This window comes from Rhodnius prolixus, unplaced genomic scaffold, assembly GCF_049639745.1.
Source record: "Rhodnius prolixus isolate KJV_2025 unplaced genomic scaffold, Rpr scaffold_6, whole genome shotgun sequence".
Lineage (NCBI taxonomy): Eukaryota > Metazoa > Arthropoda > Insecta > Hemiptera > Reduviidae > Rhodnius > Rhodnius prolixus.
Window position 1 is genome coordinate 34942408 of NW_027411634.1, and position 15155 is coordinate 34957562.

The following is a 15155-nucleotide window of genomic DNA, read 5'->3' on the forward strand; positions in this document are numbered from 1 at the left end:
AAAGCAATTAATTTTAATCATGTTCTATCTTGTTTAATCTATTAATTTTTTAACCGTTTAATAAATTAATTTGTTAAAAAGGCAGCATGGCATTCACGGCTGAGTCAGGAAACTGATTTTGCAATACTCAGTATTGATAGATATAGTGACTCAATAGAGAGGAGACACCTTATTAATGGCAATTCCATTAATAACGATTTCAATAACGCGATGACTCACTAACTACCGAAATGAAACAATAGCGCCAACTTATGGTCAAAATAAAGATTTTATTAATTATAACAAATCTTTACAAAAATTTAATCTTTAAATAGCCGAAAAAAAGATAACAGCTCAAAATACAGTTCTGTACTTATTTTGTTCTTTGCTTGGATGATCACTAAAACAACAATAAAGGGAACAATATACCCGAGACTATTGACATAGCTAAGATGTAAAGCTCAAAATAGATTAATTTTGGTGTAACTGCTATAAAATTCTTAATGCAATATAGAAGAATTTTAATGAAGTAAGCCTATCTTTGAGTGGGCTTTTAACGTCATACTTCCGATCAGGTGTGGACGGAGGCGGCTCGCAGACATACCTAATTTGCTAGAAATGTCTCATATTTAACATTGAAATATTTTAATCCCAACAGTTCTGAGGAAAGAATTAGTTGTTTACTAACTATTGATAATGTTAAAAAGGTTGACGATATTTATTTATATGTAGTTAAATCATTAAAATTAAGAGATTTTCTTACAAATTAGTTCAAAGCTTTGTTATTGTCTTATTATTATTATTATTTTTTTTTTTTCTTGAAGTTTCATGTATTTCTTTTATTTGTATTTTTTTCTTATCTTTTATGTAAAATTTCTTTTGTAAATTGAATACTCGTAACTCTTTACTATGATGTATTTCTAAAAGCAATAAATATACATACATACATACATTAAATAAAAAAATAAATCCAAAGCCAACTTCACGAATCGAACCCAATTTAACACAATTCGATCTTCGCCTCTAACTTGTCAGCTACTGTGTGGTGCCTTTAAGTATGTAAAAGAACATTTCTACTAGTTTCAATTGACTCAACAAACTCACTGATTCGATCACTGTAATTCATAAATCATTCAGATTTCAAAATCCCGATAAAGTTTACAAACCCGATATTAGTTTACTGAACATCCAAAATAGTGGCCCAAAATATCTGCGGAACGAAATACCTGTTCCATATTGAAGCGTCTCCAACGTTTATCTTCGGCACATTGCCTGTAGACTTTCACTTATCTGGTAAACTTTTAATTTAAGCTTAAGAAAGCGGCCTGCCAATTTCAATTTAATTTATTCAATAATAACTACTATTCAAATAAAAGTGAAGCTACAAGCATTGAATTGGCTTGAAAAGTCTACAAAACTTACTGGGGACTTTTTGGAACATGTGTCAATAACTTAACCCACAGTACAACTCGGGCTTAAAACTTGAAACCTTCACTGCTCGATCTCCACCTGGTATAACCTAAACAATCTAATAGTAAATGTTGTATACATACATACATACAAATGCATTTCTTCAAAAAGACGAACTTGAGAAAACATTATTGTCAGTGCTTGAAAGATCACACTTGAGTAAGTATACTTTTGCTAGAATTTCAAATTCGAAAATTATAATATTGCGGGTTTTCTTCTCCTAAAGTAAGAGAAGTTAAAGAGAATCTTACTGGTCTGCAATGACCTTAAAGGAAGGAGAAAGTCGCAAATGAAGATTCTGATCTTTGGCGACAAAATTGTAGAATTTCATTTCCTTGAACGGACCACCGAAATTCATAAATGTTTCCTCTCGCATATTTATTTATATATTTATTTTTTAAATTAGGTAAAAAAAAAAATTGTTAACTTGTAGACTGTAAAAATTGTAAACTGTGCAGGAAGACAGTTCTCTTATCATACAAATGGGACCTACTAATTTCATCGTTAACACTCCATCACAACAGACTATTATTCAGTAAATGTCGAGTTCCTTCATTGAGAATTACTTTCGAATTCAAGATATTACACCTGTGTTATCGTGCAGAATATCAAAATTAGATATTTTTTCAACTAATTTAAATTTGAGATGCACTTAGAGAAAGAGAGAGGTACAAGAGTGTGCGGATTAGGTATTCCGAAATCAAGGGCATTTCAAAGCGATAAAAACTTGCAGATTAATAAAATAGTACTCCCTATTTTATACCTCAAAGGGAAAGTACTGTAATATTATTAAATTATTTTAGAAGTTAAGTGAGGATGTGGATTTCTCTAAGAGAGATTTTATTTCACTTTTTTCATAAAACAATATCTTGTATACTACCAGTAATTTTGTATTCAATGTTTCTGCCAAGTTTATGCTGTCTATGTTCAACAACATTTTTAGGTGTTCGAAAAGACATTTATCAATTATTTTGATATCATGTAATCCGTAATATATATATATATATTCTGTAATCCCTTCTAAAAAAAATATGTAAATCGGCTTTTCTATATTTCGAAGGAAAGAATTTTCCTACCTCTTTTCCAGCTTCTACTTCCCACCAATTGGTTCTTCTAAATTACCTAGACATCAAACATTTTCGAATCTCAACTTTCCTCCCCCAGTCTCACAGAAGATCAAAAAAGTATCATGGCTACTAATATATGTTACCTTGCTTAATATTATGAACATCACATATTGAGTAGGGAAAAAACAAGATTATTCAAAACCCTTATAAGCCCATCTTTCACAAACGGGCCATATCTGTATTGACAGACTTTGCATGCAAACCAATCGGAAGTGAGTTCCATAACCTGCAAGCTTTTAAATAAAAAGAATTTTGATAGGTTGCAGTCCTAGGTGTAGGCGTGTACAACTTTGTATCCACTTGAGAGAGAGAGAGAGAGAGAGATATTGAAAAGAAGAAGAAACAAAAAATTACATAAAGGATTTTGTGAAGCCGAGTCGTACGTATCGTAAAGTTTTCTAGACTTGCGAGGTTGTACTGATATTAGTAATGGACGTTAACAAAGGATCTAGAAGAGAAGGCTTGTGGTACTCAAGTTTCCTGAATTGAACGAAGATCGACAGATTCTATTTAGATGGCTCGATGGTGTGGCCAAAAACTCGAAGAACATTTCTTGGAGAACCTGCAACCCAGACTGTTGGGCTAGACTCATTGAGCAGGTCTGACACATCCTAATTATATTATACCGAATTCAGATAGGCATAATTACTAACGTATAAACAAGTTCGATTATTATTGAATCTTTTCTAATACAACAATAAATTATAATAACTTACTACATTTAACAGTCATAAGAGCGCTCATCCTAGAGTTGTGAAAGAAACTGTTCTATAACAAAATTAAAAAAAAAAATCAGAGCAATGGTCAAACAGCATCATTTCAAGACCAACTCCATGGAATGAATTAGGCCTGGGGAGCCATAAATGGTCAGGTAGACAGGTAATGTTTAGAAAAATGTCTATTACTGATTTATAAATAAGTAGGTATATACGTTTTTTTTTAAATGTAATTATGAATGAAATGCTAATTTAATTGTCTGTTCACTTATTTTTTTTATTTACCCCAAGATGGAAGTTTTATAGATGTCTATAATCGCATCTATTACAATGACCAGAATCATCATCATGATTCAGAATAAATCTGTAGAAATGTTTATCTATCATTGACGCCTGCACCTATCGATTTCTTTACTAAGCCCTAGGAAAGCTTAAACATTAAGCTTGCAAAGGTATATTTAGATTGAACTATACCTCTCTGCTTGTAGAAAAAAAATTGTTTATGCAGACTAAAGTTCATTCATGTTTGCTTGGTAGTGAGGAAGGCAAGTCTGGTAGGGAGGGCCTGTTTTAATTTCTCTCTCTGTCAGTCAAGGACACTACTTGGCCCCGAAATGTTGGATTTGTTCCACTTTTCTTGATTCTCTTTCTTTAATACTGCAGAACATTTACATAGAACCAAAAAATGTATTTGTAATTGTTTATTGTATTATTTTATTAACTTCGATCTAATGTTTTCTTTACTTCTTCTCACGTTATAAGAGGAACTAAAACTCAAGATTTTATTAGCTACATAATCTGCTACAATATTTTCGATTCAAATTTATTATTCGTTAAATTTAGGGCACATCCACGGAGGTTATTGAGTCCAGCTTTTTCAGAGAGCAGTTGAAATTGGCAAGTGTTCTCTCGTTACAAATCATCACTATATAATGAGCAATAAGGCGCCACGGTAGCCGAGCGGTTAGAGGCGAGACCTGCGAAGCTTAGATGTATTGTGATACTGGGTTCGATTCCCGGTCTGTAGGCCTTGGATTTTATTGAATGGTTAATAAAAGAAATTTTACAGTAAAGTATGTTTGCTAGTCGCCTCCGTCCACGACACCTAATTGGTAGTTGGACGTTAAGCCCCGCCTGAAAAAATAGGCGATTACTTTACTTTACTTAATGAGCAGTAAATGGAAATTAGTAAGAGAAAATCTAAGGGCAGCTTGGATTTCTGCGTAGAAGTCCAATGCATAACCCATTAGCTTTACTGTACCCATGAATCATTTCATATAGCGCAATGGTCTGGGTTCGCGACCTGGGGTGCAGAAACAAAATTGTTTCTTATTCTCCCTGATAACATCTATAACAAAAGATATCTATCCAGATGCCGAAATTGCATTTAAAGGTCTGGTAGTCATTTAACCTCGATCTTGAAGCGGCTAAAGTTAAATAGAAAACAAAAACTGAAACTGTTGAGATTAAGATAATTTTCCTTTTTACATGTTTTTATTTAGAACAAACATTTCCGGCTTGGACTTTTGAAAGTTGTGCTAGTATTTAAAATCTTCTATATCTGGAGAAGATCGCCACTAACTGTATAACCACTTTATTAATAAATCTTCAAGGAAGTGCCAAATAAAAAAAAATCTGATGAGTCAGTCCTGGAATGCGCGCCCATTAAGTAATCATTTGTTACATTTCACACTCTAATTCTCAATAAAAACAGATTATCATCTGTCTTCTTTTATTTTAAACTATAAGAAAAGATAGAGATTTAACAACTAGCTATGTTCATTTTTTACTTCTCGTACCCTCTTAGGAGAAAATCGTGCTGATTTCGGCGGAAATACACAATTTGAGTCCTAAATGGTTTTTACAAATTGATCTGTTTATTTCAGCACTCAAAAAAGTTCCAATTTGATATATAGTTTATAAACAAAATCAACCACCGTAAGTGTAATTTATGTATCAAACTTTCCAGTTTATTGGGTTTTTCTTGAAAACGGTTCCAACGGTATTCTTCAAACCAGGTATACTATTCCGCCCACGTAAAGCTATTACTTTAAATTGAATCTTTTTTCTAAGACCCATTATTTAGGCGGGGCTATTAGAGGGTATAATGTAAAGTACAGGGTAAGTATATCCGGTATGATAAAGTGAATATGAAATATCTAACAAAAATTACGAGTTGAAAACAGTTATATACATACGCCCACACATTTACATTTTTGCGTATGTATAATAACTGTTTTTTTCCTTGAGTTTTCTTGAATTTTTTGGCTAATCAAAATGGCCATTTCCATATGAATTTTGATATAACGTGGAATATAATGCTAGTATCACTTTGGTTGAAACGCTTTCTCAGAGAATAAGAATTTTTAGAGGGGATTTAAGAGAGCTGTAACCTCATGCTTCCTTGAACAGTATCTCCATAAACTAAAGTGAACCAGTGTATAATATTGCATCAAATATACTAAGTTTACATTCTTAGTTTCAAGAAAATTAAATTGTGAAACATGCGGTGAGAGAAACTTTTGTATTAGCATCTGATTGTATATTATAAATATACGTTTTTTTTTTTTTACTAAGCTACAAAGTAAACTTATAACTACGTCACAACGAATACTTACAACTAAATTACAAAAAGTAAGCGCCACGGTAGCCGAGCGGTTAAGAGGCGAGACCTGCGAAGCTAATATGTATTGTTGGTCTTGTAGGTTCGATTCCTGGTCTTGGCCTTGGATTTTATTTAATGGTTAATAAAAGAAATATACAGTAAAGTACGTTTGCTAGTCGCCTCCGTCCATGCACCTAATTGGTAGCTGGACGTAAAGTCCGCCTGAAAAAGTAGGCAATTTACTATGATTTATATATATATATATATATTATTTACTAAAGGAGTTTGTAGAATTTTCAAATTCAAATTTCACAGGAAATATTCTTAGAGCTGTACGCTGAAGTTACAAAATCCTTCCTATTATTTATTGCACATATTAAAAAAACACATTGAATATTTATTGAAATAAAACATATAAGGAAATTATAGTGGACAAGTAACACGATAGGAACCCTTTGTGATAAACAACTTCGAACTACACATACAGGAAGCTTTTATCTTCTCAAGATAACTAAGAACAGCAAGTCAAAAAGGCTACGAGAAACGCAAAACCAAGAAAACATAGCAATTACATTTATTAAGTATGTGAATTTTCCGAACTGCATAAGCACGTTTATAAAAAAGTAATAAGAATTTTACATTGAAATTTATATTTTTTTCAGATGGAGCTGAACATCCAACTACCAAATTTAATGCGGACGGAGGTGGAAGCAATTTACTTACTTTACAATAAACATTTTCACTATTACATTAAAAGTAGCAACAAATGGAATTGGAACTGCTTACAAGTTCACGAACAAAATACCTGTCTCACATTACAATATTGAACATTGCAAAATAAAATCTAATATTTATAAATTCGTGAATACCAACTTTAATTAAAATAAAAAAAAACAGTGAGGCAAAGCCCCGTTTAAGTTACTTTGTTTAATAATAATGTATTGATCAAATTAATTTCTAGACATCAGTATGGGAAGATAACGATCTAAAAAGAGAAATAGTTATCGAAAAAATGGTACCCAGCGCTGTACTGTATCTTTTCAGTAGTAGCAAAATAATAAATTACCAAATTTGGAATTTACTTATGTAATGGAACTTTAAAATTTCATTTAAAGAAAATCTAGGTCATTTTAGAACATTTGTCAATAATGGCTAAAAAGTAATTAAGCTGGTAGTTCATATTTAAAAACAAAGAATCTGGTTTCAATCCCTCTCTGGTTGCAATTTTAAACAAATTTATATAATAAGTTTTCTATAGATTAGATATAGAATTAGTAATTAATATTTAAATGTCTTCAATATTATTAAATTTCTGGAACTAGATTTCTAGCAAAAGTTACATACAAATGACCACGATTACAGGAAACTGATGGTTTTCTCTCGGATACCTGGAACAAAAACAATATTTTTTTTAATCAATTTTTCCCTAAATAAATTCTTTGTAACAAAAGAACTGAAATATGTAAGTTAAAGAACTTTATATATGTAGTTTATAAAATAAATGCTTATCACTATCTGAAAAATGAACTTTCAGGAAATTCGTTCATGTCATGTGATTTCCTTTAAACTTTGTATTTAACAATATACTCAATTCGCTTTACCTTTTTAAGGTTTAGAGCAAAAAGACCTTTGGTAATTTTGTGCCGAACTTCACCAACATGATATGTACTTTCGAGTCCCATTCTAGAACCTATACTAAATGTAAATTGTTTAAATTATTATATTAGTGAGGAAATTGGTATTGTGTATAATGTGACTATCATTCTTCCCTCCTCCTACCAAATGCAATCCCTGTGAGTCCTCCCCAAGATCAGCTTTCCGACCTGCTTACAATATCGTTAGAAATCCTTCTGCTATAGATTCCTCAAGCATTACTTTGAGAACATATCTATCTCTTTCGAACATTTTAAGACGTACACAAAAATGGGAATATGAGACAGGCACTAGATACACATTTTCCCTAATTGACTCATCACTATTCCGATGCACAGGGCTCATCACCCTTTTATTTGTTTATTTTATTTTTTTCTGACTGGCCGCTCATGCGTGTTACTCAAGCACACTAAAAAGTTACATCTACTCAGCGGGAGGAGTTACTCCTGTGTGACTATTTGGTTATCACCTTTACAAACCTTAAACCTGGAAATACTCTTCTATGACCCTTCCGGATTGCTTTAATTCTCTTATTCTTCTATCTTTAGTCTCTCAGAAGAAAATTGTTTCGTGACCCTACCGCCTGCTCAGACCAAGAAAGTTCTAGAGAATCGTACCTTGGTCAACTTTTTTAATTTTTTTAGAAAGAGAGAGAAATCAATTCCTAAAAACCACTTTTTCAGACAGGCTTAAGGGAAGCACATAAAAACATGTGTTTCTGACATTACTCAAAGACTCAACACTGGGTTTACATAGAAAGAATGATTACTCATATTTTCAAAGAGGAAAAATAAAAACAAAAAAGTTTATTTCAATGAAAGGGAGGTGGAAAAAAATAAATGTTTTTTTAGAAAACAACTTGTACTTCAGTTGTACAACCTAATCTAAATATATCTACTCTAATTATTGGCAGGCTGAGAGTTCTAAAAATAGGAGCGTTAATTCCTAAGATGATAAAACTGGTGTTTGTGCAGGAGTAGCGAATGGAAGTGAACAAGTCAGGTAAAAAGACCATACCATATATGGATTGGTTTAGTTCAATAAACAAGCTGCACAACTTCTCTTATCAAATTTTCTGATAAAATTTATTAATCATTTCCGCATTCTTGTAGATACATTAATGTAGCTTTTATGTTTACATACGAGTTTATAAATTAAAGATCATTTAATATTTTAAATATTTTCTTTTGTTGTAAGCCATTAGTAGTTGTTATTGTTCTACCAAAATAAAAAGTAATCAACCTACAAATATTAATAGAATCTGATTGATAAAGAAGATCCAAAAAATAGTGAAAACATGCTTCCATAACTTCAACCATATTTGCGATAATTTTAATTAAGACGTGTCATACACTGAGCTTGTGGGCAGAAGTTTTGGAAAGTCTCTAGTTTTAATCACATTGCCCATCAAGCTGTAAAAAGCTCCAAGAAAATGAAAATCTAAAGAAAGTATTCTGGACTCGAACCCGCAACCTCCACGTGATCTTTAACCTATATAGTCCCGAGCCTCTCTTAACCCCCGGGGATAGCGGAGATCTAAAATTTAACTAATCCTAGTGTGAGTGCACACGTTAACTATCTTCGAAGGTCTTGCCAGTAGGGTATATATGTTAAGGATGGCAGTGAAAATATTTACTAAGCTGGTATCCTCGTAGGAAACAAAGACTCCCTGTAGCTTATGAACCCACCCTGCAAAGACAAAAAGAACGCCTAACAATCAACTACTTAAAAAAAAGAACAACACAAAGGGGTTGTTATTGTGTTGTTTTCAATCAACTACTATTTTCTAATAGTTCTATGTGGATCACTTTTGCCAAGAGTTTTCCTTGAATAACCTTACGCATAGATCTACATCTTTTCCTCTTTGCTGGAATGACAGTTAGTGAACCTCAATGGCTTGATAATGATGTGGAGAGGGTTAGAAAGTCTCTCTGGTGTAACTAGTTCCATAGCGCAACCCGTTAAGTAGGCGATGTTAGCTCCATCAAACCACTAAACCTACTAGCCTACATTTTATTAATTGTTTATACATAAAGGGGAGTTTACACATATACAATAAAATCAGTAACCACTACATAATTGCGTGCGTTTGTATGTGAGTTACTTTTCCTCTTCTCTTAATGCATTAATTATATTTAATTATTTCCTAAGCTTTTCTCTTCATTAATTTTGTGAGAATTGACTAACTTTTTTATCTACAACATATTTTGAACACTACTGATATATCTGAACTAATATGACTAATATCTGCAATCTATTCATTAGCAAAAGGTAATGGTTCAATTTTAAATTCCTTTAATATAAGAAAGTCTGAACATTAAGAGAAAATTTAAAGAGATTTTCGAAATAATTTATAAAATTAAAAAATCCTTCATTTTTGTGTGTGTGTGTGTGAGTGTGTGTATTACTCTCGGTACTTTTGGAATTTTCTGCGAATTCGGAATTATATCATGATTTTTAACTCCCTTTATAATATAAAACATGCAGAGCAGTGCATTATACTGAACTGGTATGCTAACGGGAAAATGTGTCTCAATGTACAGAAGATGTATCTGGGGTGTCAAACTCAATTAAACCATGGGCCACTTGCTGCAACAGGCAAGATTCACGCGGGCTACAACATATTTACGAATTTTTCCTAATTTTCAATATCTGGATTCAGAGACCGAGAACAGACAATCTTCATTAAGGCAAATAGATGTTTATCAGTCAATCTTGATCTATATGCCATTTTATTTAATTTCATTGACGGAAATAGTTGCTCACATAAAAACGTACTCCAAAAATATCACAAAATTTGTAGAACAAACATTTTTGGATATTTATCACCTATGTAAGAATATATTTTGGGAATTCCTACTTCGTGTTTTAAAACCGAATCATTCTGGAATTCCACTGAGAGTGGCAGACATATGGCTACCAAACGTCTCTGGAACTAAGTCAGCGCGTTTATAAAAGCCCACATGAAAAGCCCTGGGCCACGTGAATACTCGTCTTCAGTAGTTAACGGAATCTAGGAATTGTGTGTACGATGATGTCTCGATTTCCTTCCTAAAAACTTTTTCTATTTTAATTTTATTTCAGCACATCGTGGGCCACAAAAAAATACCTCGGGTCCGCATGCCCGCGGGCCGCCAGTTTGACCTGTGCTATACACAGAGTCCCGCCCTACAACCAAACTGTTCCGGAAAAATTTCTTAAATAAAAGTTGTAAACCAACTCTAGAGCAATAAGATGTGCATTAATTTTGAGCAAAATTAACTTATGCTTTTTTTTTATTAAATTTTTATTTTACATTAAAATTCATGTTAAAGAAAAATGGCTTAGTTAATAATAACCGTTATCACCCTTATAAACGTTATTCTATGATAATTTTATATTTAACGGAGTAAGAAAGTTATGCCACTAGTAACAGTTCATAACTTAGTTACCAACTTTAAAAATCATCAAAAGTATAATTATTGTATACTTTTAAGTACTACTGATCCACTGAAACTCTTCGGCTTTGAAACTGGCGCTCTGCGCTATAGGGGGCACAAAAGTGATTGGAAAAGGCCTGAACAAAAGTTAATAAATAAAATATTTGTAAATATTCCTAGAGATTGTTTCTGTTGAAGATATAGTGGGTATTAAAGACTACTTCATTGTAGTAGCCTGTGCCCCTAATAAGAATGAAGGGAAACCTGATCCACAATAGGGCCTTGTTGACACTTTGAAAGAGCGAGTAAAATGAGACGGCCTCGCCTAAAGCGGCTCGACGGAGTGGAAAAGGAAGAAGATGCTTGATGTGGTCGTCTAAGAATCAGGGAAGAGTGGTGAATGACGGGAGAGGAGGCCAACCTTGGCTTTCTCAATTCGACGGTCACTGAAGAACCTTCTTCACGGTAAGAAGGGCAAGATATCATATTATCATCACACATTATTCTTTAATTCTGATACAGATGAATCACATTTTTACTCACTTCTAACTTTCCAGTCTTTCGTAGAAAACTGGTCCGCTTCTTCTGGTTTCTTAATTTGATCTCTTTTATTTTGTTTATGTGTTTCTTTAGTTTCTTAATAAATTTACTAATTCATTTTGGTTCGCTAAAGCTAGCTAAGCTGCTGCTGCAAAAAAAATATATAACTGAATAATTAGAATCATAAAATAAACTTGTTTTACATAATTTTTTTGAAGACAAGAAAATAAAATTTTAAATGAAATAATTGAAATAAAATGCATGGGCAAGTGACCTTAATTTGATTGCTGAAACAGCAAAGTATTAATGACGTACATGTTTTTACCTGGAGGGTTACTAGCAGTTATGTGAGTTCAATTACATTATAAACGAACTGAAACTGTAATCTTTTATTTTAATTTCACTATTTCAATTTGATTACCAAATTAAAATCTTCACATTTTTACTTTTCCTCAATGTTGCAAAAGGACATGAAAATAGTCGCATAAAATTTCTAGAAAGAGTTTTCACAGAAGATAATTTAAATTATAGCTGAAAATCTTATAATTAGACCCTCTTCTTTAATATAATTAGACCTTATTCCGATTTCTTCTGACCGAAAAAGTAGAGGGTTAATAAAACTGCCATTCTCTATTCTTGAACTCAGTTCTGTAATTACTTTTCATCTCACATTTCTTTTCAATAATTTATCTAAGGTATGGCTCCAAGATTATCCTTCTTTATCGTTTCGAAGCTCTGCCGAGATCTTTGATTCAAAGGTTTAAAGGTTTTATCCATTTACGTGAGGTAAGGTACATGAGTGGTAACTTTATCTACCATTTTTTTAGCGGTTTCCAGTAGGGGTTCTACCTTTAACCTTGCTTTCAAGTTGGTATTAGTTTTGAATTCTTAAAACTGCAATTCAGTGAGGATCCAGTTGCTAGGCTACTTCTTTGGCGAGGACGTCAAAATCTTTAAAAATGGAAGTCTTCTTGAAAGAAAAAAATTAAAATTAGGAAAAAATTGTTTATGATTATAACAATTGAGTGAGAGCGATATAACATATCTATACTTGTGGAATAAAATAAATATAAAGCAATTTAAAATTCATAGAGGTTCAGTTATTGATAGTCATCGTATTAGACGTACGAAATCGATCACTTGCAATAGATGAGGTCTCTCCTATGTTACGGCGACCTCGAACATAATACATTGAGACGCGTTATTATTTATGAAAACAGGAAACAAATTATTATATTCAAACAATATAAGTAAATTCTTCAATACTTGTTTAAAACTACATTTCATTAAATAACAAAAGTTCTAGTAACACAATTAATATAAGGCAAATTTTACTTTTCAAGTAAATATTTTGAAGTCACTACGAGAATTTTTAAAAATAAAGTTGCCATGCAATAACTTACTTTCTTATTATTAATCTTTATTATTCCCATTATATATGGAACTAAAAAACATTCATAATAAAACTAATAACAGTTTTAAAATTATTCTATTTTTTTTAATTTAAGGCGCGTCAACATCTGAAATTTTGAACATTTGAAATATATCGACAATATATCGTTCTCCAGTCAAAGAAAAAGTTTGTTATAATTGTTTAGGGTCTTTCCAACGATACCTGTGATATTCTATTCACAGACTGCCATCAACATCCCATATCACCTTGGCGAGCATACATCTTCTAGAAGACCGAACCCATACTGTATCAAGATCTTTGAAGAACTGATCTCTCTCTGGAATATGTCTCAATAAATGCATAGCTCTTAGTGGCACACATTTAATTTGTAAATATAAATAAATAAATCAAAGACCTTAATAATTAAATGCTGATTTTTTAAGAAAAGAAAAACTGCATTATAAAATGACCCGGACGCCCTGGCATTGAAACTCGTGCTAATAACACCGATTATAATCCATTCTAACAACAAGAAATATAAAATCTGTTTACTCTATACCTAATTTCTTAATGTATATATATATATAAAAATTAATAACTGTACACACATAATTGAACAATGGTAAATATTTTATAGTTATCGTCTTTTTGGTGAGATTTTCTCACACCTAACTGTAACTGCTGAGAGGGAAGCTTATTAACGCGTTCCTACGGGAAATAATTGGGGAGTGTATAATTAGGAGGAAAGTCGTTTACTGATTACCTGAACTTCACTAATTTGAATAAAATAGAAGCATCGATTGTATTTATGATGAATTCAAACAGAAGCTAACATTAAGTGGTGTAAGAAGATTAATTTTATTGTTTTTAAATGTTTTAAGGATCTACGTTAGAATTATTGAATCCTAGTTTTGCTAAGGACTATTTGAATTGATTGGTGTTTTAGGTACATCAGAGAAATGAAGGAGGGTTAATTTTCTTATTTTTTAGAGCTGGTTCTTAAGAAAATGCTTTCCATCAATCTATCTTTCTAAGAGAAATTCTAATTTTTTGCACACATCACTGAAATACTCCATTTTCAGCAGACAATAATTCCGTGTTATTATGTTACTGGGGTGCCTGAAGGACTCTTATCCTTACCCCTTTCCAAATCCTCTCCCTGAGAAAAACCTTAAGGCCATTCACCAATTGCAATTTCCTGGCCTGCATAAAAAATCAAAAGACATCCCTGAGCTCAAAATATCCCAATTATTCCCTAATATGCGTGCATACCAATACTCGCCCAAGAGGCAATTAAATCCAATTTTACCAATGAAATCAGCGTGGAGAACGAAGCATTAAGAACCAAAGAGCTTGACCTGTACAAACAGTATGTATTTTGTTATATTTAGGGTTACTTAATTATTTCTATTTTCTATTAGAGGTAAGCAAAATATGACCTGAAAACTTTTCACCTTTAAGCAATAATAATTATAAAATAACCTAATGGTGAGTGCCTCTTTATTTCATTCTTATATTATAGAAACAGTCCAGTAAGTCAGTTATGGTTGCGCCAGCAGGATGTGAAGCAGACTATTATGTGGGCTGTTTCACTGTACATTACGGACAACCTGTACAAATAATAAAAGTTTCATATGAATTAATTCAAAAATATAATGTGCTAGTTATTTACTTCTTAAAACACATGATTAGTTTAATTTTAATTAATTAAGAGAGCGATTTACTATATGTTAGGTGTCAAGACAATGTCGTGCGGGTGTTTCTCATTGTTTAGTTGTCTTTTAAAGTGAATAGGATATTCTGATTAATTTACATTGGAATGAGTTGAAAATAAAATTACATTATGTTTACTTAGCGAACTCATGAAGTTATTCTTATGTCCTAATTTAGGATTTTGTTTAATAGTATGTATTCCACAAAGGAATTGTAGGGGGGGGGGGGGGGTGGACACCTCAGCCTGGGACGGGCGAGAAAATCATTATTAGCCACTTGTTTATCTTTCCGCCGGTAAGATAGTAATTCAGAGATAATAATTCATCAGAAACAACGATTAGGTCAATTTCTCTTACTGGAAAAGCAGTATCATTAAAAATTACCTTTAAATAAAAAAGCAATCATGTGCAATTTTCGGAATTGAGATTTTTTAAAATTTCAATACAAAATAATGTAGGAACCTCAACTTGACTTTCGATATGGTTACCAACATCGCTTCTTACACTAAAAGTTTCGGCAACTTTTCCACAATAGGAACTT

The 15155-nt window shown here is 32.2% G+C and overlaps 2 long non-coding RNA genes across 17 annotated transcripts in view; one reads left to right on the top strand and one right to left on the bottom strand.

Annotated features, from left to right (window-relative positions):
- The window catches only part of LOC141460698 (uncharacterized), a 61808-nt gene that overhangs the window by 21852 nt on the left and 24801 nt on the right, over positions 1-15155 (bottom strand). For 11 of the 16 annotated variants that reach the window (XR_012462295.1, XR_012462287.1, XR_012462286.1 and 8 more), the window contains 2 exons: positions 11513-14512; positions 5911-7285 (listed from right to left, as the gene is read on the bottom strand). This is a non-coding gene — a long non-coding RNA (uncharacterized lncRNA). The remainder of the gene's footprint in view (positions 1-5910; positions 7286-11512; positions 14513-15155) is intronic. The other 5 variants (XR_012462289.1, XR_012462290.1, XR_012462288.1 and 2 more) reach the window with 5 other exon arrangements.
- On the top strand, positions 1082-6700 carry LOC141460702 (uncharacterized). The gene is made up of 3 exons (XR_012462303.1): positions 1082-1608; positions 6213-6478; positions 6560-6700. It is a non-coding gene; the product is annotated as an uncharacterized lncRNA (long non-coding RNA).